At 40.6% G+C, this 14,616-nt stretch overlaps 1 protein-coding gene across 1 annotated transcript in view; it reads right to left on the bottom strand.

The window, feature by feature from the left end:
* The window catches only part of NPSR1 (neuropeptide S receptor 1), a 60,716-nt gene that overhangs the window by 21,978 nt on the left and 24,122 nt on the right, over positions 1 to 14,616 (bottom strand). The gene's annotated exons all lie outside the window — the stretch shown is intronic.

Here is a 14,616-nt window from a genome sequence, read left to right as displayed (position 1 = left end):
TATGACCTTCAGGATGTACCAGCTCCTCCAGTCTTGACTGACCAGTCAAAGATGATAGAGGAGCTGGGAAGACCTCAGAAAACACTTAATGTTTTGTGGTTTTATTTTCTTTTAATTTAAAGCCAATCCTGCAGCACGCCAGGCTTACCACCACCTGCTAAGTGCCCCCAGGTTTTCCATGAGGTGTGGATAAAATATAGTACTGGAGAAGGTGTACGTTACTGTGTAAGTGTATCAGTTTGATTCCAGCTGTGCCAAATATTGAAATATATAATGTCTTTTTTCCTTTGTCTTTTATTTCACTGTAAAAGGAAATAAGTTTCCTGTGAAAGCACCTGGGGGAAAATCAAATGCTGCTGAAGTTAGTGGAATTTTTGTCAGGATTTTATTCACAAACTTTATTATTTAATGACTAACCCTGCCCTGTCAGCTTAGAGTTAACCTACTTATGCCTGTACTTCTCCTGTAGTTTGCATTCACCAAAATAAATACACCTCAGGTCATCTTTTTTCTCTCTCTCTTTTTTTTTTTTTTTTTTTTAGAAAATCTGAGGGGATATTCCAGCATTTATTTTCTTTCTTATTGAACAAATGAGCACTCATGGTGCTGCAAGTTTTACAAAGGAATTGTAGAAGCCAGTACTGCTGTTGTACATATGGGCGATATTAAGTTTTGTCTTTAAAACCAAGATAATAAAAAAATTCTCTCCTTGGAGGACAGGATAAATGTTTTAAGTGGTGTACATGGAAGAAAACGTGTGTCAATCCAGTTTTCTGATGCTTCAAGTAACACAGCATGTTGCTCTTCTTACATGGATTACCACAAGGGCAAAGAGCAGGCTGGGAAAACATTTTGTGTGATTTGTCATGACAAAACCAAGTAATACAAAGAAATATCTTCAATCCATGTATAAAAAAATTAGAGTGGTGAGGTAAAATGTTTCATTTTTATGTCACCATTTTACACAGGTGCTGATCTCTACTCTCTGACAACAAATGATAGGACACAAGGGAGTGGCAGGAAGATGTGCCAGGGGAGGTTTAGGTTGGATATTAGGAAAAGGTTTTTCACCCAAAGGGTGATGGAACACTGGAACAGGCTACCCAGGGAAGCAGTCATGGTGCTGGGCCTGACAATATTCAAGAAGCATTTGGACAATGTTCTCAGACACATGGTGTGAATGTTGGGCTTGTCCTATGCAGGGATAGGAGTTGGACTCAATAATCCTTCTGGGTATTTCCCAACTCAGGATGCTCTGATTCATTCAAAAACTATCACTAAGGTTTACTGTAATAAAGGTATTCTAACCCCCATATCAGGTTTTGTTTTGAAATGTATGCATTTGGAAACAAGATACTTCAACAATTTCCAGACATTTTTTTTTTTTTGAGCAGTAAATGATTTGTACTAGTATTTCCAAGCAAGCAGGTATGGATTTGGCAAAATGAGTTTCTTATAAGTGTTTTGAAATTATAGATATTCCAGATATTCCTAGCTAGAAGTTGAGATCTCAGCTTAATACTCTAGAAGAAGCAACTTGTTTTGCTTCGTTGGAAACCTAGGATTAATTTTCTGCATCCACGGTTCTTTATCTCCTCTTTTTCTTCAATCTTTTATCCCCTCTTTTTCTTCAAGGCTCAGTTTGAGGTGGAATTAGAGCAGATATATCGTTGCTGTTGCATATAACTATATTGTCTCCCTCTTTATGATTTTATCATTCAATTAATTCTGGTTTGTTCTTTCCTCTCCTGGTGTCTCCCAATCTTGTTTTCTCTCTCTTTTCTCTTCCCCTCCCTCCAGAGGGAGACTGGATCAGAGATGACCTCCAGAAGGCCCCTCCAGCCAGCACTTCTGTGTTCTCTCCTCTCACACCTGCCCAAAGAAGGAGAAAATCATAGTTTGAAACTTTGCATTAAATGTTATTCATTGTTTAGCCCTATGAGGGCAAGGGATCTTTGTTCCTCTGGTGACTATAGTAGCTCTAAGACTTTATGGAAAAGACTGTAGGTATATATAATTATAGTAGTCTTTGAAGAAACCACAGAGTTTAAGGGTTTCAAAAAGTGAAATGCATCATCCAGCAATGGTTCGAAAGCAGCTTTTCCCCTTTCATTACTCCTGAATTATGGATTTATATTCTCTCTCTCCCCAGTAATGAAATATTCATTGGTTCAAAATAATACACATCAATAGAACTTCACCTCAGGGTATCTTCCAGCTTTTGATGGCCTGAGCATCTTTCAAGTAGGTGGTAAAAAGGAGAGGAGGAAGGCATGGGTGCTGCCTTCCATCCTACGCTCTCATTGCTCTCTAGAGGGAGGGAGAAGGGAAGGCATGTCAGCGGTCTCCTCATTTCCCTCTTCTCAGCACCATTTTGCCATTTCTTTCCAAGGCATTTGGAGAATGCTTTGGAGGTGCATCCTGCAGGTGAGGTGAGAGATGGTCCAGTGTGCTGATGGTCTCCAGCTTGCTGAGTTTGGAGCTGCCTCCTGGGTATAAGTAATTTGGGCAGGTCCAGAAGCACGCTTCCAGTGTATGCCCATATCAGCTTTTTAGTTTGTATCAGGACCACGATTCTAACCTGTGGATGGCCCCCATTCCACTGGCCCACATGATGGACAAAACACAAGGGAATGAGCCTTTGCCTCAGCTGATGCTCGACCTGGAGGTGCCCTCCAGGGGTGCCCCTCATGCACCCCACACCATGCAGTTGCCAGCCAGTGCCCAGGCTGAAGAAACATGGGGGAGTTTGCACAGATGAAACTTCACCCTTCACCCCCTCTAAAATTCATGGTGTGGATATCAGCTCTGTCTTTGTCATGCTGGAGGTCTGTTCCCGCTGCACAGCATCACCTATCAATATAGTTATAGCCTTAAGTGCTTTGAAAGCTACAGTGACATCTCAGAACTGTCTTTCCCTTGAAAGTATTTGGATGAGTTTTTCAGATGACTGTGGAGGCTTTTAAGCGAGGTTCAAACTTCACAGTTCCTTTGTGCTGTCAACCTCAGCTCCTATCTCCCATCAGTACATTTTGAGAGCTCTTTGTGTTGAGTTTCTGAATTGCTGTGAAGGGCTTAGCACAAACTCCTCCAAGCGCGTGCCCGCCCCTGAGCACAACACACACGTGTGTGCCAAAGCAGATGCAGCCAGCTGTCGGCCAAATTAGTTGGATTTCTCAATACCCCTTAACAATAGAAACATTCTCCCACATGACATTCTCATACTCTGCCGGTTTAAAAAAAATCTCTCCTGTCTTTTCGATCCTACCAAGGATGAGAACAAGTTTTCTCACTCCTTTGCTCTTCTATTGTCTGCTGCAAAAAGTGCTTCTCAACCCATCTCTTCAAAGGACCAAACTCTCTTAATCTGACCCAACTGCACACCTTTAGAGGATCTGTCATGTAAACACCCATTACTTTACACAGGGCCACAAGATTAATACTGTACCTTCTCAAGGTGGTCAGATAGCATGGAGGAAAAAATGCAGAAAGCTTACAAATTATGACAAGCAATTTGTGTTACTGCTCCCTGCTCTATACACTTTAATTTGTTGTTTCTATGCATCGTTTTCTGCTGTACATCTATTATTTACTCGTCAGTCAGAAAACTGATTACCCTTGTGCAAAGCATGCATGCAAGCTCCACAGATTAGTGCCCTGAATGTTCCTCATGGCCATTTCTTACTTTGTGTCTTTCTTCCTCCAGTTCCTTAAGTACATGATTTAGACAATGCTTCTCATTACTCTGTTGTCTTACTGCACATCACAGCTGCAATAATTAAACATCATGTTTTGCCACACCTTCACAACATTGCTTTGGCCTACAAACCCCTTTCACACAACACCCCAAGGTACCAGTGCTCTAGAACTGAGAGATAAATCATGAATTACCAGCAGAGCTATAGTCACTGCTGGATAAATCCTCCTCATCCATATAGCGTCTCAGATGCAATTATAGCCATGATGTTGAAAATCCTGATTTGTCATGCAATTTTAATCACAGTGACGGAGGTTAGCATTTAGAAGTTAGCTACTTTCAGTAGTGTGATCTCAGCAGATCGCATGTTCCCTGTTTGCTTTTGGCCAACCTACACCTTGTTTTGTATCACTGGATTACATCATTAGTATCCTAAGTAGTAAATGTCTGGTATTGGAAACCAACACAGCCGATGCATTACTCTAAATCTCTGTATCCTCGTTACTGCTGGTATTGACACTGCTCTTCACTAAGTTAGTGGCTTGTAAATTAGAGGCTTATATTCATCCACTGATGAATATTCCTGGTCCAAATGGCACCAAGCTAATTTCTGAAAACAGTGCTAATCAACCTTCATTTGTAACTGTGTGTGAGCTTGTCATTGCCACTGCTTACTTAATACTCTTTCTTTTTTTTAACAAAGAAGTGGTATGTGTACCATGGTTCTGTGTTTGCATTGCTAGGCAACTGCGTAGTTATAAAATCACCTAATTCCTCAGAAAAACAGGCAGAAAATCAATTAATGACATACATTCTCTTTTGACAGAAAACAAAAATACCAGCAAGCGATATTTTGTGACTTTTAACATAAGCCAAGTACATATTCACAAAATGATGCAGACAAAATGATTCCTTACTGAAGAAAAGACAACACTACTAGTGTGGTGGGAGTGGTAGCAGTTTGCTTTTGAGGAGAGATGGGGTTTATATAAACTAACTTAAAAGAAAAATTCATTGAGACTTCAATAATAAGGAAAAGCAGAGAGAGAGAGGGCGAGAGGAAAGATGGATTTGCCTGAGGTGCAAAGAAAAGGAAAAACAGCCTGTTGGGATGCGCACAACTTGAAGCTGCATGAACTGGGCAGGTCTGCAATTTCTCAGCTGCCTCCTCCCTATTGCCACCATGGTCTCAAGCAGTCCTCAGAGGAAGAACTACTATCTGCTTTTACAAACATGTCAGCATTTCAAAATGCAGCATTTTTAAACAGCATTTATCATAAAGATCAAGAAAATGACCGACGAGGAGCAAGCTCTTGTTCCTAGAGGAGACTGGAACATGCTGCACATAGTGCTACAGCATCTATAGCTGGGAAACAGGGCAGATACTGAAAGAACCTGTGAAAGTCCTGGTCCCTAAAAAACAATTTAATCCAAAATTTTGTGCCCCTTCTAACGCCTACCATTCTGTGATTGTGTGATTCTGTGAGCACAGGAACTGCTCAGGCGAGGAGATGATTAGAGCAGGTTGGGTGGTGGGCACTGCCTCTTATGACTGATGAGCACAAAAACGTTAAGAAAGAAAGCACTGCCATTGGAGAGGCAAATCTGAATGTGGCCTTGCTGTTGCTGTGACTGAGACAAATTTTTATGGCAAAAAAACATCCACAGAGATAGAAGTCCATTATAGAAAACAAATGGAGGTAATTAGCAATCTGGCATGGGAATAGAGACAAGTTACAACTGTCCCAGTTAAACTCTTCATAGAAATTCATTGACTTAATGGCATTGCAAAAGGGATGTACCTTGTGGAAGTTTCAGGATATTTCTTCTGTTACAACTAAGCAGGTTAAGAAAAAAATGTGTGCTACTAAGTCTGCAAGAAAATATATCTATCATTTGATTATTAGTACTGACACCACTTTTCCCATAACACACTAACCCTAAAGATGCTGGAAGTCTTTTCTGTCAGTAGTGGAAAGCAGATTGCTGGTAAACTGCAGTGAGTTAAAAAGCTCCACACGTCATCTCAGCTGCAGTTTGATCATTTTTTCCCCTGATGAGAACAGTCCTATTAGGTTGGATTTTGTGATCCATGACTTTTTGGCAAAGCTGTGCCTCTTACTGAAATTTCATCCCTCTTTTCATGTCGCTTACAGAGTGATTCCATTTTAACAAGGGATGTTTTGTTCCATTTTGTTGATGTCACAAAGCTGCACAAGTCACTGCAGCAGCAGTAACATTCTGTAAGGCAAGACAGGGAGTATGAGTTCCTTTTCAGGGCTGAGCCATTTCACATGGCTCATTTTTTTTTGGACCTCACCATGTGCTTGCCCATCACCTACCACTTCCCAAAGAGCACATCCTCTGGAAATATCAGAAGCAGCAGCTTACTAACATCTGCCTGCAGTGCAGTGATAGACCCTTAAAAGCAAAAATGGAATCACTGCCTGTTACACTACGTTACCATAAGGTCCTGTCTGTGGTTTCCGAAGTGATGAGGCAGCCATCCCCACTCTGCCTTTTCTACTCCGTATCATGCTTAATGTGCTATCAACTAACGAGAGTCAGTGCTGCAAACTTGCCGTGTAAGTTAATAAAATCCCTAGCTGATTTTGTTATAGACCTGAGAGTGCAAGCATTTAAATTTAAGTGTACTTCAAGCTCTTCAAGTAGAAGATTGGCTCAAGAACAGGCACATGGGAGAGAGAGGAGGAGAAGCTGCTCTACCTCCTGCAGACACCTCTGCAGCTCATTTCATTATGTCCTTACTCCCATTCTTTCCTTTATCGGTGCTTTCCACTGAGAACACTACACATGACTTTGCAAGTATTCACTGCACTAGAAATAATTTTATGACCATGCTAGCTTGAAAAAGTACCAACTCCCCTGCTCTCATTTGCCAGCTGATGGTGAAATAGGTTGTGTATCTGCTCTGGGCACCTATAAGACAAGATATTTTCAAGATACCTAGAACATACCTTTAAAAATTACATTTTAGCTCTTAAAACACTGATCTCTCAGGAGCTTGGTGCAGTGCCTTTCCACGTGGCTGCAGTGCAGCAAGGGCTGCATGTGGGACATGGACAGGTGCTAAGGGCCCAGAGGCAAGAGCTACCCTCACTCTTTCACCCTTTGACAGCCTATTTGCCCTCTTCGCAATCCCTGCTGGTGCATTTATCTGAGTTTGTGGTTGTAGCCCCTTACTCCTGCATTGCAGACTATCCCAGTATGATGTTGGAGATAGGGACAATGCAGGGGATGGCCGGCACCCTCGGGGGTTGCCATAAACCTGCCTACCCTGAATTTAACATTTTTAAAAGGGCTGACGTAGAGCAGATCTATTTGCACTTGGATGGTGCAAGGATCCTAGCTCTCTGTCAGGGAATCCTTGCAAAGTACGGAGAAGCACAAGCCAAAATTTGGGGTGCAGTAAACTGTGGGAAACCAGCAAGCACACCCACAAACACTCTGTTCTGCTTACTCCGGAGCACACAGGAGGCAGCATGTTTGCCACGTGTACAAACAATGTGTACTACACTGCTCTTGTGTGTTTTCTTCTTCAGGCCTGGCAGCTTGGAGCAGAACACAAAATGTAATGGAGGAAACAAAACCCATTTGAAAATTTTCAGGAGGAAACCTGCTCAGTCCCCCTGATAAAGCTTTGTGGATTGTTTTCAGTGGCAGAAGTGATGCCTTTTTTTTTCTGGCTTCTGGGACTGACAAGAAAATTTGTTGCACTGGGTGAGCATTTTATTTACTTATTGCATTTCTCGCATTTCTGCTCTGAGGTCCCCCTGCTCCTGAGATAAGGCAGACCCTCTTAGGCTAGGTGTTAAGGACTGAGGTAATGAGGCTCCAGCATTACTCTAGAGTTCATCCAGATTAAAAGATGAAGGGCCAAGAAAAGCATGTACTGCACATTAATAAGAAACAGCACTTAAAAGAGAGCTGGAGAGCAGGCTCCTAGAAACTGAAATTCAACATGCCTTGCCACTGTGAAAGGCATTAAGGTTTTATTTAATTCACCTTTGTTAATATTAATAAATCTCTTCCTACCACTCCTTCCCACCCCGCTCTTGCTGTGGGGATACAACTGGACTGGCACAGTGGCTAGACTTGTACCAGCAATGCTGCAGGTGGGATCATGGCACCTGCAAAAGCAGGGCAGGAGAACTAGAACATCAGTGGCACGTCAAATGCAGTGGAGGCCAAGCAAGGAGAAGGACTTGGCTTAGAATACCCTGTCATGCATGCCAGCAATGGTTTCAGTCATTCAGGAAAACCAGTTCCTCCTGCAAAGGTGAAAAACTCATTGGAGAATTGTTTCTTGTAAAATCAGGATGTATCACAAACCAATCAGGAAAGTAAAGGCAAATTATTTCCATTCAAATACCCCATTTTCTTCAGACCTCTGCTGATACTGTGATTTGGAATCAGCAGTTCTCCCTAGGGGGGGTATATGGGGGCAGATGAAGTTGGTGATAATTCTGAACGTTAGGACAAAGTTCTCACGTCTTATCTTGTGTTACTTAGGTGTAGATGAGACCATGGTCTACTAGATCATATATTATTTTCTTGTATGAAGTTGCTCAGTGGGAAATTCTGTGTAAAGAGAGAACTCTTTTGAATAGACCATCTAGAATCAGCTGAATATAGCTTCACACTGGAGTGTCAAGAGCACACAAAGAGTTTCAGCAACTGTTTACACAACTTACAGCAAACCTGCAAAACCCATAGTTAATATTCCTGGTTTATTGAGTCCTGCAGCCATAGATTTTGAAATGGGAATAAAGCTTCTTAAAGTATATGAACATATGACTCATGCATGCCCAAATTATTTAACTGTAGGGAAAGAATGCAACTCATTAACTGCCCTACTGTCCTTTGGGCAAAGCAGAACAGGTAGAAAGAATAAAACAGTGGGAGAAAAAAAAATCCTGCATAGGGAGGGAGGCTAGACTCACTGCATACACAGAAGATAAGCTCCTATGGATTGGCTTGTCTTCCCTACACACTGGATAACAAGCACATGCCTCCTCAAAGGGCATAGAAATCACGCCATTCATAATCCATTGCTTCTTAATTTATTGCAATTTATTGTACCTGTGGTTTTAGCATTTTTCCTGAAAAAACAAGTGCCGAACAAGTCCATTTTTTCAGTCCTTTCCCAACACCTTGTGTAGACTTTCTTTCATTTTCTCTCAAGCCCCCCTAACTGACCCTTTCTGGCAACTCTTTACCTCAAATATTTTAAGGACTGCATATTCATACCTTGGTAACAGCAGCAGTTGCATGATTATTCTCATCTAAAAGACTTGGACTATCCTGGGAATATTTTCTGTTGATGTAATTCAGGCATTCGGGTCCTTTAAGTCGCAAAATACCTGCCCTTCTTACTATCTGGTTTTAGTAGGCTCAGATTTTTTTGATGTAGATACTTTAATCTAAGTAGGAACGGTAAGAATAAAGCCTTCTTTCCTCCCTTGCAGCAACCTGTCAACCAGATTCCCATGATGTTCAAGCAGTAATATGATATACTGCAGCTCCATTTTTGTTCAACCGTAGGCTTGCAATTACAGAACAGTAGAAAAATATTCATTCCCATTTTTGTACCTGCTTTGTGTCCCCTGGTGTTTGCTGGTAGCATGAACAAAAACATACTGCTAAGATTCATTGGAGAATTGCCTTGTAAAATCATCACATGGAAAAGGTAGCACATATACTGAGCTGCTTTCCATTAAATATATTGCAATGCTGGAACAGGTTGAAGATTTTGTAATGTATGGTCTGGAGGACAGTCATATAATTTGGCTGAACTTGGCTGCAATGGGCTTCTAAGCATTTTGTCTTACTAGAACAACTAAGTCTCTGAAGTGCCATATGTGATATCTTTAACCTGAATTCCATAAATCCTATTAAACCTTTGTAAGCATTTGGTAACCAGCTAGGCAGTGGAGTTAAAGGAAGTGACTCTCCAGAGAAAACCTGTGAAGCATGTGAACGTGAGTCGTACGGATAGGCAGGTGAGGAAGTACTGCATGAAAATACTGGGTGTTTTGTCCTATGGCCCTTAGGAAAAATGAGAGAAAGAAAAAGTGTTCTGTGGTTGGTGGCACAAAGATAATCTAACTCAGGATAGTAAATAAATATCACTGCTTTAATATGCAACAAAAGAATAGAAAAATTCCTACTTTCCTAATGTAGCTTTTTGTTTCAGTGGCTTTAGTGCATGCAGAGGTTCTTTCCAGCATAATTTAATTCAATTGCAATTAGAAGTACTGCAACACAGATGATGGACTAAAAGGTGTTAATGATGTATTTGTACATCTCCTGTCAAAAGTTTAAAGTCAAGTCTTTTAACAAAAGCTAATGAGATCCTAAACAATGATTCCAAGTAAAGCATAGTCATTACGGCCATACTTCTGGCAGCATCGTTCCTGTGCAATGCTGTCTCTCAACACTTACTGCCAGCACACAAAGAAGCCAGGTAGAAAACTCCACGCATCTACCTTCATTTATCAACAGAAGTCAAATTCTCACATATAGTAGATATAAAATAAGTGTCCCTTCTGCCAGATTACAATCCTACCTGTACTTCCAGCAAGGATTCAAACAAGAATGATATAACATAGAGGCAATGTGTTTTCCAAGCAATTCAGAAAGAAAACGACTCTCCCCCTTCATGCTGAACTGTTGGACCCAAAGGATTACACAGCTCTGTCTTCCAAGCACATTTCATTAAAAACAGAAACAAACATAGCAGAACTGTCATTAGGATTTGAATGTCTGAAACAGAATGGAGGTAGGGAAACCATAATCAGTCCTTCAGGACCACAGAACAATTCTGCAGCTGTCAAAACATGAATTAAGCCTTCCTATAAATTGTCATAAATTGACACAGCAAAAGCTGACTGTTGCCAGTGTAAAAAACACATAGTTCAGTCCTTTGGCTGTCAAGTGCATCTACAAAGCATATTCAGGGCTGCCACCAGGACACAGGAAAGGTTATTGTACCAGCCAACCTAATGCTTGCTTTTGCTCTGGGGCCCGAAAGAAAACCCAGATTTCACCCACTCTTCATGTTTCCCTGTGCCACACCATGAGCACCAAGCGTGATAGGAAGATAAAATCAACTGTTCTTCTTGCATTCTGCCTTTGCCAATAAATGAGTTGTTTTGAAGAAATTTATGAAAACACATTAACCAATGTTTTGCTAGCCAGACTTAGAGATGTTGCTGCTCTGTTTTTTCCCAAAGCACATTACTAATATAAATAAAAGGTGTGTTTGCAACACCATGTCTGTGGGCTGTGGCACAACATGGACCTAATGCCTCAAAGGTTGGTGCAGCCAAGTCAGACCTCTCCGATAGCACTGGATGTGCACCCTCCTTCCCTAGGGTCCCAAGCAGTTCCAATTTAGACTGATATGTGGGCACAAAGAGTCCCTGCAACCTGCATGGAGTTGTGCTAAAATGGAAACAAGAGTGTTAAGAGACTTGGGATAAGATGTGATTTTTGGTTCAAGGGCTAAGCCAGCAAGGCATCTGTGTCAAGGTTGCAGTCCCAGACCAAAACTGAAACCACGGCACGCTAAAATCATAAACGAAATCAGTTTTTTTTTCAAAATGCTTGGCTTCCCTTCTTGACTTAAAAGGTCTGGGTATATCTGAGATGAATATCCAGAAATTTGATTTTCCCTGCAGGTACCTCAGTGAGATTGATGAGTGTAAAAAGCTAAAATTTAAAAGCTAAAATCAATTTATTTGTGCCTTTATCACATCGTCTCAGTCAGCATCCTAGCAAAGTTCTTCAGAAATTGGATGCCTTCTGAAATAGTGAACGAATATGAACTTCTGTATTTATTTACGATTCTCAACAAAAAATTAACTCTGTGGGAAACATACAGATCAAAGTGTCTTTCTTCACTTCTGAAGCCATGAATAGTGAACTGAAAAGAGATGTGAATATTTTTAGAAACCTCTTAGGAGAAATAGATAACGTAATTCACAGACTGTGTAAATCCAGCAATCTGATGAATTTATAAGATCACTGTCTTTTCAAGAACATTGTATGCAAAGCATAAAAAATGCATTGTGGAAACAATGTTTGCTGAAAACAATCCTAACCTGTGAAGCACTTATTTCAAAATGTATTTGATATACTAACGAGAGAGGGCTTACAGATACAAATGCAGACGCATAACGCTATCTTGCAAGGGTAGGTAGCCCAACAATTTGTGACATTTCAGGAAGATCAAATTAGTCCCAAGAAAGAGTAAAATATTTTGTTTGTGACATTATCTACACACAAAGAGGTCCAATAAAGGAACTCAAGAACATTTCTTTTTCCAGATCCTTTTAAATTTACATTGACGTTATAAACCACATAGGTGAAGCTCAGAGTTATTTAAAAGCCTACGTGTACAGGGTATGGTTTTGGAAGCACTGCTTTGATTTTCTGATGGATCTTGTTGAATCAAATTTTTTCCAGTTTCTTTGTAATGGCTGGGTAGAGCATTTGTAGAAATGCAATTGCGTATTGTAATTTCACTTTGATCACAGTCATTTTCTTTCTTGTGTTTCCCAAGCAGACTTCTAGAAAATACAGCAGTAATGGTATGCAGCAGTGGATATTGAACTGCTTGCAAACCACTCAGGCAGCTCATAAAAAAGTTATTAAAAGGAAAATGCCCTTTGTGCTCCTAACTTCTAAGCTATGCAAGCTGAAGTGCTTTAATACTTCTAATGCATTGCAATATATTGAGATGGGCTCTGTTAGAGTTAGTGATGTGGCTTTCCAGTTGACAGCTTGTGCTCTCCTGCCAGTCATTGGTTTGGTTTTACTCCGATTTTCCCTCCAGTTCAAGAAGACGGGTGTCTGGGTGTGGTTTGCTGGGTAGCTTAATGACTGGCAAGTGGCACATACATTCTTCCTGGAGTCATCTCTGATCTCCTCTACAGAAGCAACCTTCTCAGACCATGCTGAAGCATTTCCCTGGTACCAGTGAGTGTCCTCCTCCCAAACTACACAGGCTCTGAAGATGCGCAGTTCTGTGAAGGTGCTCTGGCTCACCTGCTAATGTGAGTCTGCCCCAAAAACTGGGGCTCTGGGAGGGCTATGAAGGCTATAGAAGGAAAGAGGATTTTTTTTTTTCCTTTTTGGTGTATTAGTGGAATATACTTTCCCTTTCATAGTGAATAAACTGTACTGCTTTCTTTTCCCACTCTCCACTACTCCCTTTCCCATCCTTCTCTCCCAGCTCTTAAATATTGATTCTTGATAATTTGATATGTTTGGTCTACATAGGGGAGTGAGTGTTCATCCCAGAAAGTGCACTTAAAAGTTATTTTCAGTGTTGGACTTCATGTTTCCACCATACCCAGAAGAAGATAATAGGCAATGATCTGAAATTTAATTTTAAGCAAGATAGCTGCACCACGCTACATGCCTTTGGAGATGGTGTGTATTTACAGTAAGCTAGCTTCAGAGTGAAATACATGTTTTTAATGTTATTGCTGACAGAAAATCCGTACTATCTCAAGCATACACTCACACTCTCCCACCGAAGACACAGTGCGAGACTCTTTCATGCTCATTTTAATCAACAACCTCTTTGCTCCAAGGCGTGAGAAGATGATAGCCAAGATTGAACCTCTGACTCATCCACTCTATGATCAGATCCCTGTTATCTGAAGTGTTACATGCACACATAACTCAAAACTTCGGTTTGAACAAGTTTTTGGTGTAGGAGATACAATAAGTTCTTTTGAGAAAAGCCAGAAGGGTGCAAAACAGTGTGTTGTTCCAGTTCACTTGCCAAGCTGCAAGTCCTAGCATCCCCATGCAGGGAAACTTAGAGACACTCCTAATTTACAGCCAGGTTGCAAAGCTACAGGACTCACTACTGATTTGTTTGTTTAAGAAGTTTCAGTGTTTGATTTTGTTGTGTTTGTAAGATTTTGCAGCATAATATTATGAGAGGACCCTTCAGAGAAAGTAGGTTGATGTGCAACTGATGTGGCTGACATTAATATTAGATTAGATGCCTTTGAAAAGCAAAGATATCAAGTGGGTAGTTTTATCGCTATCTTGTCTTATATGTATTAAAATTTCATAAGGTTTTCTGACTTAGAGCAATGGGATTTGCCACTAATAACTCTTTGACACAAAGATACTTCTTTGATAGGGAGTGTGAGTAACAGAATGCTGTAAAAACTCATCAGAGAAGATGATCAGAGACGGAAAATTCATACACTGCATGAGAGGATCAGTGCTGTAGTACAGTTTTCATGGGTCCCATGCAGCCGGTACTGTGAGGCTTACTCCAAATGGGTTGTGGCATCTAACAAACCCAGGATATAAAATGTGTCAGACTTGTTGCGTGCCCACATATGCTTCTGTTCAGGAAATCCAGGAACCCAAATTTAAATTGATTCTGTTAATGAAAGGTGGAAGAGGTGACACAGTATCCTATTTTTAGAGGAATGAACAAAACATTTAAAGACCGTCCGTTTTCCTGTGTTATGTAAAATGCTGGCCTCAGAAACAATGGCACTGGATCCCATCATAAGGCTGACAGGAAAAGCCATTTTGCTCTTCAGCCCTTTTAGAGGGGCTCTAATACCAGCTTCCATGAGCAAAGGTCCATAGGCTTGCAGTTCTTGAGTAAAGACTTTAAGAGAGAATGTCACTATCATTTTTATATATCTTACATGTTTCATTAAAACAGAAATGAAGATTGAGCAGGAAATTACATTTCTTATATTTCAGTTGTCTTATCAGAAATCACTGGAAAAACGCTTTCCTAACAAGCAGTATAAAATTACCATATTTAATATACCTTAAATTTGTTTCTGGTCTTAGTAGTAACATAGCAGTAACTTCAGCAATTGCATAACACATTAGAAAAACAGTGCTTA

The sequence above is a fragment of the Cuculus canorus genome, chromosome 2 (assembly GCF_017976375.1).
Source record: "Cuculus canorus isolate bCucCan1 chromosome 2, bCucCan1.pri, whole genome shotgun sequence".
Classification (NCBI taxonomy): domain Eukaryota; kingdom Metazoa; phylum Chordata; class Aves; order Cuculiformes; family Cuculidae; genus Cuculus; species Cuculus canorus.
The sequence above is the reverse complement of the archived record's forward strand: the minus strand, read 5'-3'. Positions and strand labels throughout refer to the sequence as shown.